This window comes from Aulostomus chinensis, chromosome 13, assembly GCF_037954235.1.
Source record: "Aulostomus chinensis isolate RoL2024-O1b breed Wild chromosome 13, RoL_Achi_v1.0, whole genome shotgun sequence".
NCBI lineage: Eukaryota > Metazoa > Chordata > Actinopteri > Syngnathiformes > Aulostomidae > Aulostomus > Aulostomus chinensis.
Window position 1 is genome coordinate 20,075,993 of NC_141332.1, and position 11,508 is coordinate 20,087,500.

Here is an 11,508-nt window from a genome sequence, read left to right on the forward strand (position 1 = left end):
TGAACATGGCACTACCAAATTGCTACCTGGCCGTGGCAGGAAACGTCTTTCTACCCCACAAGATGACCGTGCACTCATCCGTTCCTGTGTCAGGAATCATCGTCAGACCTCCAGGGACCTTAAAAATGAGTGGGCACTGTCGAAAAATGTGACTTGTTCGGCAAGGACAGTTCGAAACCGACTTGTTGAAGCTGGTTTGAAGTCAGACAGAGCACGCAAGAAGCCCTTCATCAATGAAAGGCAGAGGAAGGCCCGGTTACTCTTTGCTCGAGACCACAAGGATTGGACTGTTGGTGATTGGGCTAAGGTTCTCTTCAGTGATGAATCCAATTTTGAATTGATGCCCACTCCAGCCAACTTACTGGTTAGGAGGAAGCCTGGAGAAGCTTACAACCCAGACTGTCTTGACCCTACAGTAAAACATGGGGGTGGATCAGTCATGATCTGGGGTTGTTTCAGTCTGAGTGGAACAGGGCAAATGCAATTGTGTGAAGGCCGAATGAACCAGGTCATGTACAGGACTACCCTTGAAAACAGTCTTCTTCCATCATCTGGAAAACTCTTTCCTGCCTCGAATGACTGGATTTTCCAACAAGACAATGCCCCTTGCCACACGGCAAGGTCAGTTAAAGCCTGGATGGAGAACCACAACATTCGCACCATGCCTTGGCCTGCTCAATCACCAGATCTTAATCCAATTGAAAACCTGTGGAAAATCATCAAACTCAAAATGGAGAACCACAAGCCCAAAAACAAAGAAAATTTGTTTGAATTTGTCCAATAGGAATGGGCTGCTGTGACAGCAGAACAATGTCAGAGGCTGGTGGAGAGCATGCCAAGACGCATGGCTGCAGTCATCAAAAACAATGGTTATGCAATCAAGTATTAACTCTTGTGTGTATCATGTGTTTAAAGCAAACAGAAAAGAAAACATGGAATGCTTAAAAGTAGTGTTTTTGGCAGTACAATGCCATAGCTATTGATGTAAGAATTTAAGTAATTTTGGTTATTATCAAGAAAACCATGGAAAATGAATAGTTCTTAGTTCTTAAATTAAACTCTCATGAGCTATTTTTGTTGTTATCATTATAATTGTCCAAACAAATGTACCTTTAGTTGAGCCAGGCATTAAAATTAACAAGAAATTGAAGAAAACAAGGGTGGTCTAATAATTTTTTCCATGACTGTATATACATATATATATATATACATATATATACATATACATATATATATATATATATATATATATATATATATATATATATATATAGTGTGTGTGTGTGTTTGTGTGTATAAATATTTATATATAGTGTGTATGTTTGTACATACAGTATGTATACATATCTACATGTGTGCGTATATGTATGTATGTGTGTGTTTATTTGTTTTTATATATATATATATATATATATATATATATATACATATAATATGTGTGTGTTTATTTGTTTATATATATATATATATGTATATATATATATATATATATATATATATATATATATATATATATATATATATATATAATATGTGTGTGTTTCTGGTGATAATAACTCAGAGTAACAAGTGGCGACGATGCAAAATTAAAAAAAAAACAAAAACAAAACTGAGCCCGAAATGTTCTAGAAGTGGTGCAGATACTAATGGTATGCTCCAGTCATTCAGGGTGGGGATGTCGACAGCGACACTTGAAATAAGTAAATTGCCCAGGATGTCTCAGAATTCCTCTGAGCAAAAAGCAATTATTTAGGTTTAACTGCTTGCTAAGATGACAATTAATATCATATTGATACATATTGACATTTTCATCCTTAATGGCGCTGCAGCATATTCTATCATCAGTGTGCAGCACAGAGCCATTGCAGATGAAAGAATAAAGTGTCATATGGATTCCGGAATGATGACTTGATTGCAGATTGCTACTGAAACAAATTTGTAACCTGCTGCTGTTCCACCATCTATGTTAGAAAAGGATGCAACCAGCAAAAAACAATCAACACCTCTAGCGAGATATAACAAGAAACTATTTTCAACACCCGCACAATCCTACATACGATCCCGTGGAAGTTCCTTGTCCATTCCTGTGACCTGTCAAAAGAATAAATAAATAAAAATGTGTTGAAACAGCCCTGAGAGGTGTGAATATAATCTGAATTAATGAGGCCATATCATGGGGGGGAACTGTCTGGACTGACTGTGGGTGAATTTATATCATTTGGATGATTCCAGCAACTTACTTTGACATTTACGACGTTTTTGAGATTCAACGTCTCCCTGATTTTATTTAAGATCAAATCATTGTCCTAGTTTATTTCTACACTCTAATAGTGTAATTTTAGTTTCGACTGGAAGCCAGGAGAGATAAAAAGAGTGAAAAGAGAAAGAGTGAAAAGAGGGAAATTTACACCACCAATCATACTATTATTTTTTATTGCATCATTTTCCTCACAGCTGATTCTGTGATAATCGGATGTTATGATATTCTTAACCTTCTCTATCATTCGCCATTAACCGCGTCGTCTATAGCAAAAGAAAAACAAAAGTGTATCTTTTTAAAGGTGTTGTTAATGCCGGCCCCTGACAACTTCCCCTCACCACTCGCTCATTGGGATAGCGCACATGACTGTGACACCATTTCAGAAGATGATTTCCCTTGCTGGCCAATTAAGGAGCAGCACAACAAAGATAGTAGTCACACTGTTTTCTTTCCCATAGTTCAGGTAAAATTATCACTCACAAGCTCATGAAATAAAATGACTGCATTCTACACAACAGACAATTTGTGTGACATTACGAATCCGCTGACACTAACATACGTGTTTATATCATGTCATTTGAGATACATGCAGGTGAAAAGAAAAGCACATATACGCCAGTAAATGTGACCGCACAAGGCGCCCTCATTGTTCATGTTTCAAACTGTGAATGCCAATTATTGATCTTTATGCATGTGGGTATTTATCACATATTGTAAACCCCAGGGTAATTAAAAGCAAGTGTTATGCTTATCATAGCTATCATCTTATCTCTTTGCCGGAGCGGTCAATCATTCTATTAGAGGCCTTGCAGGAACTCTGTATGCTGCATGGCCAGTGGCAATGCACTGCCTCGGGCTAGCAGAACTAATTAGAAGGTTGCCCAGTGGAATTCTATCACCAGCGTGTCCAATCCATCCAACCCATTTCTGCTTTTCGTTCCAATTTTCATCTTAATTTTAACATACTGCATGTCTCTGTTTCTCTTAATTCCCTCACCTCGCTCGTACAGGGCCATCCGTCAGACGCTTGATATGTAGGCTGAAAAAAAAAAGATGTCACTTTATAATTCAACAGGGAGCATTACATGTAAAGTTAGTGAATTCAAGCTATTCTCCTATGGTTTGCTGAATTTCATGAAAATGTTTCACTCGACTATTGTGAAAGGTTTTTTTTTTATAGCAACTTTAATATTCCCTGCTCCTATTAGAAATACATTTTCTGGCTTGCATAAATCATGCATCAGGAAGTAAATTGCATGGAATCTCAAAATGTCCCTCCTCCTTCTCAAGGTCACCAGAGGGGGGAGAAAAATGCCTTTGTATATATTCCTTTAAATGTGAAAAATTCTCCAAGCACCAATTATTTTTTTTATTTTTTTTTTAGGGATAACATTGACACCTTCAAATACTGTGTGGTATTCAAAAGCTGGAAGAAAAAATATTGACATTTTAGAAGGTGCAACTAAAACAAAAATGTTTGGAATTGATTTGATTATCAAAATACTTTCCACTTAGTTTTATGCTGATCAAATCAGTTAATTGAATTAATATTTCAGCTCCTGTTTTTAACCACCTCTCATCCCATCTCTGTTCAGACAATCTGGACAAACAGAAGGTGCAAGAAACATATTAAAATGCATATCTTAAAATGGTAAGACTTTGAAAAACATTTTCAAAGTCAGTATTTCAAGGTTTCACAAATACTACGGATAGAAATATCCATAAAATTCAACTCAAATGAAAAGTACATAGAGGTAATAAATTCAGTCTTGGCTGTAAGATGTTTGTATGAGTCTTTGTTCTGAGTTACTACCTGCAGCCTCAGCAGAAGGGACGTCTCCGTAGCTCGTGCACATATACGCACGTGGCACAACAGTGATGACGTCATCAAGTATGTTTTATTATTAAAAGTTATTTATTCTTCCCCAAATGGATGACAGCACCTGAGACTAAATCTAATAGCGAGAATGACATATGTAGCTTTTGTCAGCTACGACTGTCACGAAGAATGACACATTTATCAAGCATTCCGATGGCTGTATGTAAAGTGGAACCTTGACGATGACTACCACTCTGTGGAACGGGTGGCTTAGTAGCAAGGGGGAAAAAAATGTTCATAATAACCTGCAGACATATGGACAGAATTTTGAACAATTATAAATGAACAAGATTTTGTCTAGAACATTGGATTTGCGCAAAAATAGTTCCATGGGACTAAAGTCAGCTATCATCATTGTCACCAGAAGTATAGAGTTACCATACAGTAAAATGTTACAGAAAGAGGTTCTTGTTAAACGTGTGTAGCCTCTTGATGAGAGGCAACACACACACAAACACACACACACTAGAGGCCAGAACAACAAGATGTTAAGTACATTAAGAATGACCAACACATTTTTAGTGGTGTGATATGCCCAACACACAGATTCCATCGAAGACTAGGTGTGCACGTAATTGTTACGCTTCGATCACATGACACATCTTTCCCTCAGCTGGTATAAAATAATGACTTGAAACACAACACAGAATGAACTATAAACATAGATTCGTTAAGTTGCACATACAGTCAGTCACTATATGCAGCCCCCCCAAAGTTTATGTAAAATCTTTAACAATATTGCACGACTGTTGAAATACCCCCCCACACACACACACACACACACACATACACCAATTTAACACAGCTACTTCTCACACAGTAGTTGTTTGCCTTTGATTTGACAGACATCAGACAAAAATTTATAAATAAATGAAAATGACAAATGTAGAGACAGACATAAAGACACATAGACAAAATCAGACAGAAATCTGAAACGGAGACGAATAAGGCAGAAGGAAGTAAAAAATAAAAAAGCTATATTTAGAGTGTGTGACACAAGTTTTCTTCTGTCAGTATCAGGACTACAGGCATCCTCTGGGGTTTAGGGATGGTTCTATACACCGCCAAAGACAGATAATTGGTTATTTTAAGTAATTTTATGAACAAAGCTCAGCTGCTACAGCTCAACCTCAATAAACAGCCCACCTTGGGAATAGCCTCTGTTCAGCTGGCTCATGTCTGCAGATTCCTGTCCTTACTCATGTTTTTGTCTGCCAGATGTAAAGAACTGGTCTCACCTTTTTAGCCCAGATGGAGCTATTTTGATTTCCTGTGAATATCTAAATCCACTGTAAAAAAAAGTTACATTAGTAGCTGAACAATTAAGTGGGAAAGGTTTTGTTTTTGTATGTAGGTTAACGGTTTCTCACAGAAAAAACAGACACAGCTATTCATAAGGAATGAAAACGTACAAAAAATTGATGATAATTTTCAAAAAATGCAGCTGCTTTCTGTTATCATTTTTGAGGTTAATAATGGAGCTTATTGTAATGATTAGTATGTTAAGATGTTTCAGACAAGGAGGAGCGGGCCAGGAGGATGCAGAAATTATCCGTACATACAAACACATTCCCTCTCACATCCCCGTACTGTATTTCCCTTGCTGAGAAACACAATTCCTCATGAACATCTGTCAGCACAGCTGGTTTCATCATCTACATCGTTGTATGATATTATCCACAGCCTATCCCGGTCTGAGGGGCTGCATTGTTCTGGAGTGTTGGCCTTGGCAAAGTTACCTTCATGTGAAGCTGTTAGCACAAGTAATAACAGAGCAGCTGTATAAGACCGCAGTCTTACAGGGTGATATCTTAATTATCTCGACGATAAAATGTGGAAGGTCACAAATAAAACATTAAAAAAAGGATGATAAAACAGCTCAGCCATAAAATAACAGATTGCACCAGAAGCAAATTGACTTTACTTAGGATTTCATGGTTACATCATATAATTATTTAAGTTGGATCCTCGTTTGTGTTTTTTTTTTTAAGCCAGTTTTCTTTTTATATATATTATGTGAATGTGTGTATTATCAAGAATGTTTTCAGATGAGCTGAAACTCTTCTTTGACTGTGGAGACATCCCTTTGCCATATAGCAGTGCAACAGTCAAAGTTAACCACAGCTTGTGATTTCTCAATTAGTGCTGTAAAGTCTTAGGGAATTCTCCAAGGAGTTCGCCTCTCCCACTCAATCCAAATCTGACTGTGCAACAACAGACAAGAGGCAAGAGTCACTGTTCTCCCTGCTACGATTCAGTGGATGATCAAAATGTTAAAGCGTTTATTTCAAGTTAAATACTTGAAATAATAGTGTCACTAATATCCTGACATTCATCTGGTGTCTTAGTTCTTATCCATGTGGAAACACAGCAAGCAGAGGAATCCAGGCATTACTGTGGGAACCTCAAATTAGCTGATCCTGGAACACCTCCAGAGGGAGGGATACAAGGGAATCCAACCAGGGCCTCGAACCACTTCACTTTATGGCCAGTGTTTCTGTGGAGGAGTTTGATATCAAGGCTCCCCTGACCTGTTGAAGTCTTCACCGTATTATGTGGACTGATGCTGGCCGCTCAGTGAAGGAACATCGTGTTCTTCATTTAGTTTTTTTTTATTTGGGTTTCCCAAAAAAAAAATCATGAGTGTAGAGGACTTTCACAGATCAGAGCAAGATTCACTAGTTGATCCATAACATTGTTCTGTGGCTTGTAGCCCTGAGCCAACTACATCATGGTCTTACATCTGTATTTGTGTGTTTGGTGTTCTTTCTGTTTCCACATCCACATTGTCAGAACAACAACAAATTCATAATAACATCAGCACTAGAGGGAGGAAGTTAAACAGCAGCAGAGAACAACAAAATAGATCACATTATACAGTTGTAATCAGTTAGCAGCTGTCTGGGAGAACAAATACAAAATATCTGCCAGATACACATCGCATATTCAAGAGCTAATCTAGTGTCTTGGATGTCCCCCACAGTCTCGCTGCCTCACTTCCTCTGTAAAATGATTACGTTAACACGCAAGAAATTCGTTCCAAATGAGTCTTATGTGACACTCTCATTACGCCAATAAATCACTCCACTCACTCTGTCCAATTAGGAAGACAGAATATCTCAGATAAAGACTGGCCATTAATGATTACGTGTTCATCTCAGAAACCTGGTGCTTTCATATTGATTATGGATCAAGTCGACTGATTATTATAAAGTGTACTTACTGATGTGGGTTATTAACCCTGACCATTGCTGTTGTTTTTCTTTTTTTAAATAGCACTAGCCATGTTTACATGCAGACTTTTTCTTCATTCCGATTGAAATTATTCCGATTGAAGAGCTCGGGTCTACTGTTTACATGTGACGTGATCTATTCCGATCTGGTGTTTACATGTGCCACTTCATTTAATCGGAACCGTCGTTTTACGGCTGTGTCACATGCAGAGCGATGTAAACATCACGTGACTGATCAATGATAGAGGTCTATCGTGTGATCAGCACAGTCGTTCCGATTGTGTTGACACATTTATTCAAGCAAAAGATAATGTTCAGATCTTTAAGGGTTTCTATTAAAAATAAATTCTCCGCCGCAGACCTGTTCTGCGCGCACTGCTGCTTGGAATCGGCCATTTTTTTCAAGTGAGGAAACGTCACTGCGCATTTACGTCAAGACGGAGCATGCGCAGAAGGAACACAGCCTGACAGCATTCCGTTTCACCGTTTACATGATAAGATTTTACATCTGATCGGTTTGGGAAAAGGAATTTTCTACCCCTGTGAAACCGAATGAAATTCCATTCGGTTTGGGCCTCTTTATTCGGATTGAGGTGTTTATATGGAACATTTTTATTCGGTTTGGGCTTCTAATCTGATTCTAATTGGAATATTAGGCTCCATGTAAATCCAGCTACTGATTCGACTGCTTGTTACACCTACACTATTTCCACTCTGTTCTTTTTCATGAACCAAAGTATGAGATTGAATATTCCATTGGGCTTGTATCAATCATGCAATAACATTCCTATTTACACTTGTATTTTTATATTCAGTAATAGAATTTTTTTCGGACAGGATGAATATATATTGAACGTCACAAAGATGTGATTGAATTCACTACCCACCCACATTATAGTGAAGGGTAATTGCACAGTATATATTTACCTACATTTCCTCTTGTGCTTTACAGGCTGAAAGCAGTGAGTTGGTATATTCAACACAGTTACACACTTCCCGTACAGTAGAGGTAACAAACTCACTCAATATCATCACCTTTTTTGTTACAGTTACGATTTTTCCTGAGTCAATGTATGTAAAAACTGGAACAGAAAATGGAACATGACCTGCAATTTGTAAAGTAAAGTTCAAATGCAGCTGTTGCATACATACATACATTTATACATTGCTGGATATTTGCACTAAATCTGCAAATAATATGTCACTGTTGAAGTCACAGTGCCGAATATAATAATACTGCATGTTGCTTCTTATGTTTTGTACAGCAACAATTACTTATCCCTGCAAGGCAGCTGGAAAACTATGTAAGTCTTTTACATTTTAATTTATAAATGTAAAAGCAAACATGTTGGCTAAAGGACTCACAAGGACTTGGATTAATTAAATCCGTTTCATTCTAGATTGAGCTTGGACTGCTGACGACAACTGACTGCTTCAGTCAATAATACCTTAAGGCCTAATTAATATCATTCGTCAACGATGTTGCTGTTGCCTGTGAAGAGCAGGTCGAGTTACACCTGCTATAAATACAACATGCCTTTTAAATATCAAAATAAATCTAAGCAGAAATCTTAACTCTGTGTGTACTTTTCAGGTCTAATTCCAAGCCTTTTGCTAAATATGCAAAGTGATTTAATGAATGTGTAGGAAAAGAACAACAGTCTTTTCAAAACAATCGAAAGTCTCATGTTAGATCACAAACATGACGATAATTTGTTTTGCAGCTGGATGCTAATTGGGAACAACAACAACAACAAAAAAACCTGCTTCCTTGTCAATCAAAAGTAGAGCTATTTGCCTAATGCCCATGTTGACAACCAATACAACAGGAAACCCTCTTCCCTCAGCACTAATGGGCGCTAATGAATAATAAACTCAACAGTAGTAGGCTTCATCTTGTGAGGTAGGAGCCAAGGCTTTCACTAGAAACTTCACTCTGCAGCAATTGCTGTTTGGTTAAGTGTTATACTTTCGATCACAGCAACTTTTTCATCAGCTCAAGCTGAGAACTAGCTGAAGTGTTAACCCTGGGAGAGATCTAGTATTCAGGCTGCCATAACATTTAAAAGGGTTTTTCCTCTCTACTGTGAGAGTGGTTGAAATGGAGAATTGACTGAAAAAGAGACTTCTGGACAGCATGTACAGAAGGAGTGAGTTCACTGGCCCACACTGCGAGACTACACAATTCGTTTGCACAATCACTGATGAAACAAAAAAAAATGTACACATGCACTTTGTACTGAAACACTTTGAAGTGAAATATAAACATCCAAATATATACACACAACTACACAAGTGTCACAAAAAGTAGAATAACACATAATCATGCTTTGTCCATTCATGGGGTTAGTCCTATAACTAATTATGACACTAATTTAAGAGTCTGGCCTCTGCTGCCATCCAAACATTAATCAGGCAGTGAATCAAACAGGAAAAAAAAAACAGCCGAGCCCAGTAATAGAAAGACTCTCCAGACATGTTACCAAAGAATGCACATCAGCAACTCACCGCGACCATATTTGGGAGAAAAAAAAAAAGAAACAGGTTGACATGCTCACACATTTGTGAACACACATGTATGTATGTATATATACATACATATACATGTATGTATGTATGTATGTATGTATAAGCATGTATTTATGTATATATACATGTACATATGTATGTACGTATATATACACATGTATATATGTACGTATATATACACATGTATATATGTACGTATATATACACATGTATATATGTACGTATATATACACATGTATATATGTACGTATATATACACATGTATATATGTACGTATATATACACATGTATATATGTACGTATATATACACATGTATATATGTACGTATATATACGCGTATATATGTACGTATATATACACATGTATATATGTACGTATATATACACATGTATATATGTACGTATATATACACATGTATATATGTACGTATATATACACATGTATATATGTACGTATATATACGCATATATGTACGTATATATACACATGTATATATGTACGTATATATACACATGTATGTATATATGCACACGTATGTATGTATAAATACACACGTATGTATGTATATATACACGTACGTATGTATATATACACACGTACATATGTATATATACACATGTTTATATATACACATGTGTATTTATGTGTGTATATATACACATGTGTATATATATACGTAAAGATATATGTATATTTATGGACTTGAACATACATGTATGTGTATAGATACATATATGTATATATGTATGTGTATGTATATATGTATACATATACTTATATGTGTAAATATAGGCATGTATACGTGTATATATTTATACCTACATGTTTGTATATGTATGTATATATTATATATGTATGTATGTTAACATGCTCCTACATTTTTAGATATTCACATATACAAGCAGATATATATGCGTGTATATATATTAAATATATAATATACATGTTATATGTATATACAGACACATATGTGTTTATGTATATATATATGCACATACATATGCATGTATATATGTGTATATGTATAAAATATATGTTACATGTATATAAGTATATATGTAAGTATGTATGTGTGTATATGTATCTTTACGTGTGTATAGTATATATATAGTATAGTATAAATATGTATATATGTGTATAGAAACATAAATATGTGTATATATGTACATATAAGATATATGTTAATATGTATATGTATTTTGTGTGCAAATATAGTTATGTATATATGTATATTTATATGTAGGGATGTATGTTAAGGCTGCACGGTGGTGCAGTGGTTAGCACTGTGGCCTCAAAGCAATAAGGTTCCGGGTTCGAGTCCCAGCTCGGGCACGGGATCCGTGTGGAGTTTGCATGTTCTACCCGTGTCTGCGTGGGTTCTCTCCCTGGGTACTCCGGCCACTTCCCACCATCCAAAAACATGCAATTGGGGACGAGGCTGATTGATACTCTAAATTGACCGTAGGTGTGAGTGTGAATGGTTGTTCGTCTCTCTATGTTGGCCTTGCGATGGACAGGCGACCTGTCCAGGGTGAACCTTGCCTCTTGCCCCTGACGCTGGGATAGGCTCCAGCCCCCCCGCGACCATTAATGTGGAGGAATGAGC

At 36.7% G+C, this 11,508-nt stretch overlaps 1 long non-coding RNA gene across 2 annotated transcripts in view; it reads left to right on the forward strand.

The window, feature by feature from the left end:
- Positions 1-8,910, forward strand: part of LOC147251378 (uncharacterized) — a 61,069-nt gene extending 52,159 nt beyond the window's left edge. For both annotated transcript variants that reach the window (XR_015119062.1, XR_015119061.1), the window contains exons 3-5: positions 8,325-8,381; positions 8,638-8,676; positions 8,773-8,910. This is a non-coding gene — a long non-coding RNA (uncharacterized LOC147251378). The remainder of the gene's footprint in view (positions 1-8,324; positions 8,382-8,637; positions 8,677-8,772) is intronic.
- The last annotated feature ends 2,598 nt before the right edge of the window (positions 8,911-11,508 follow it).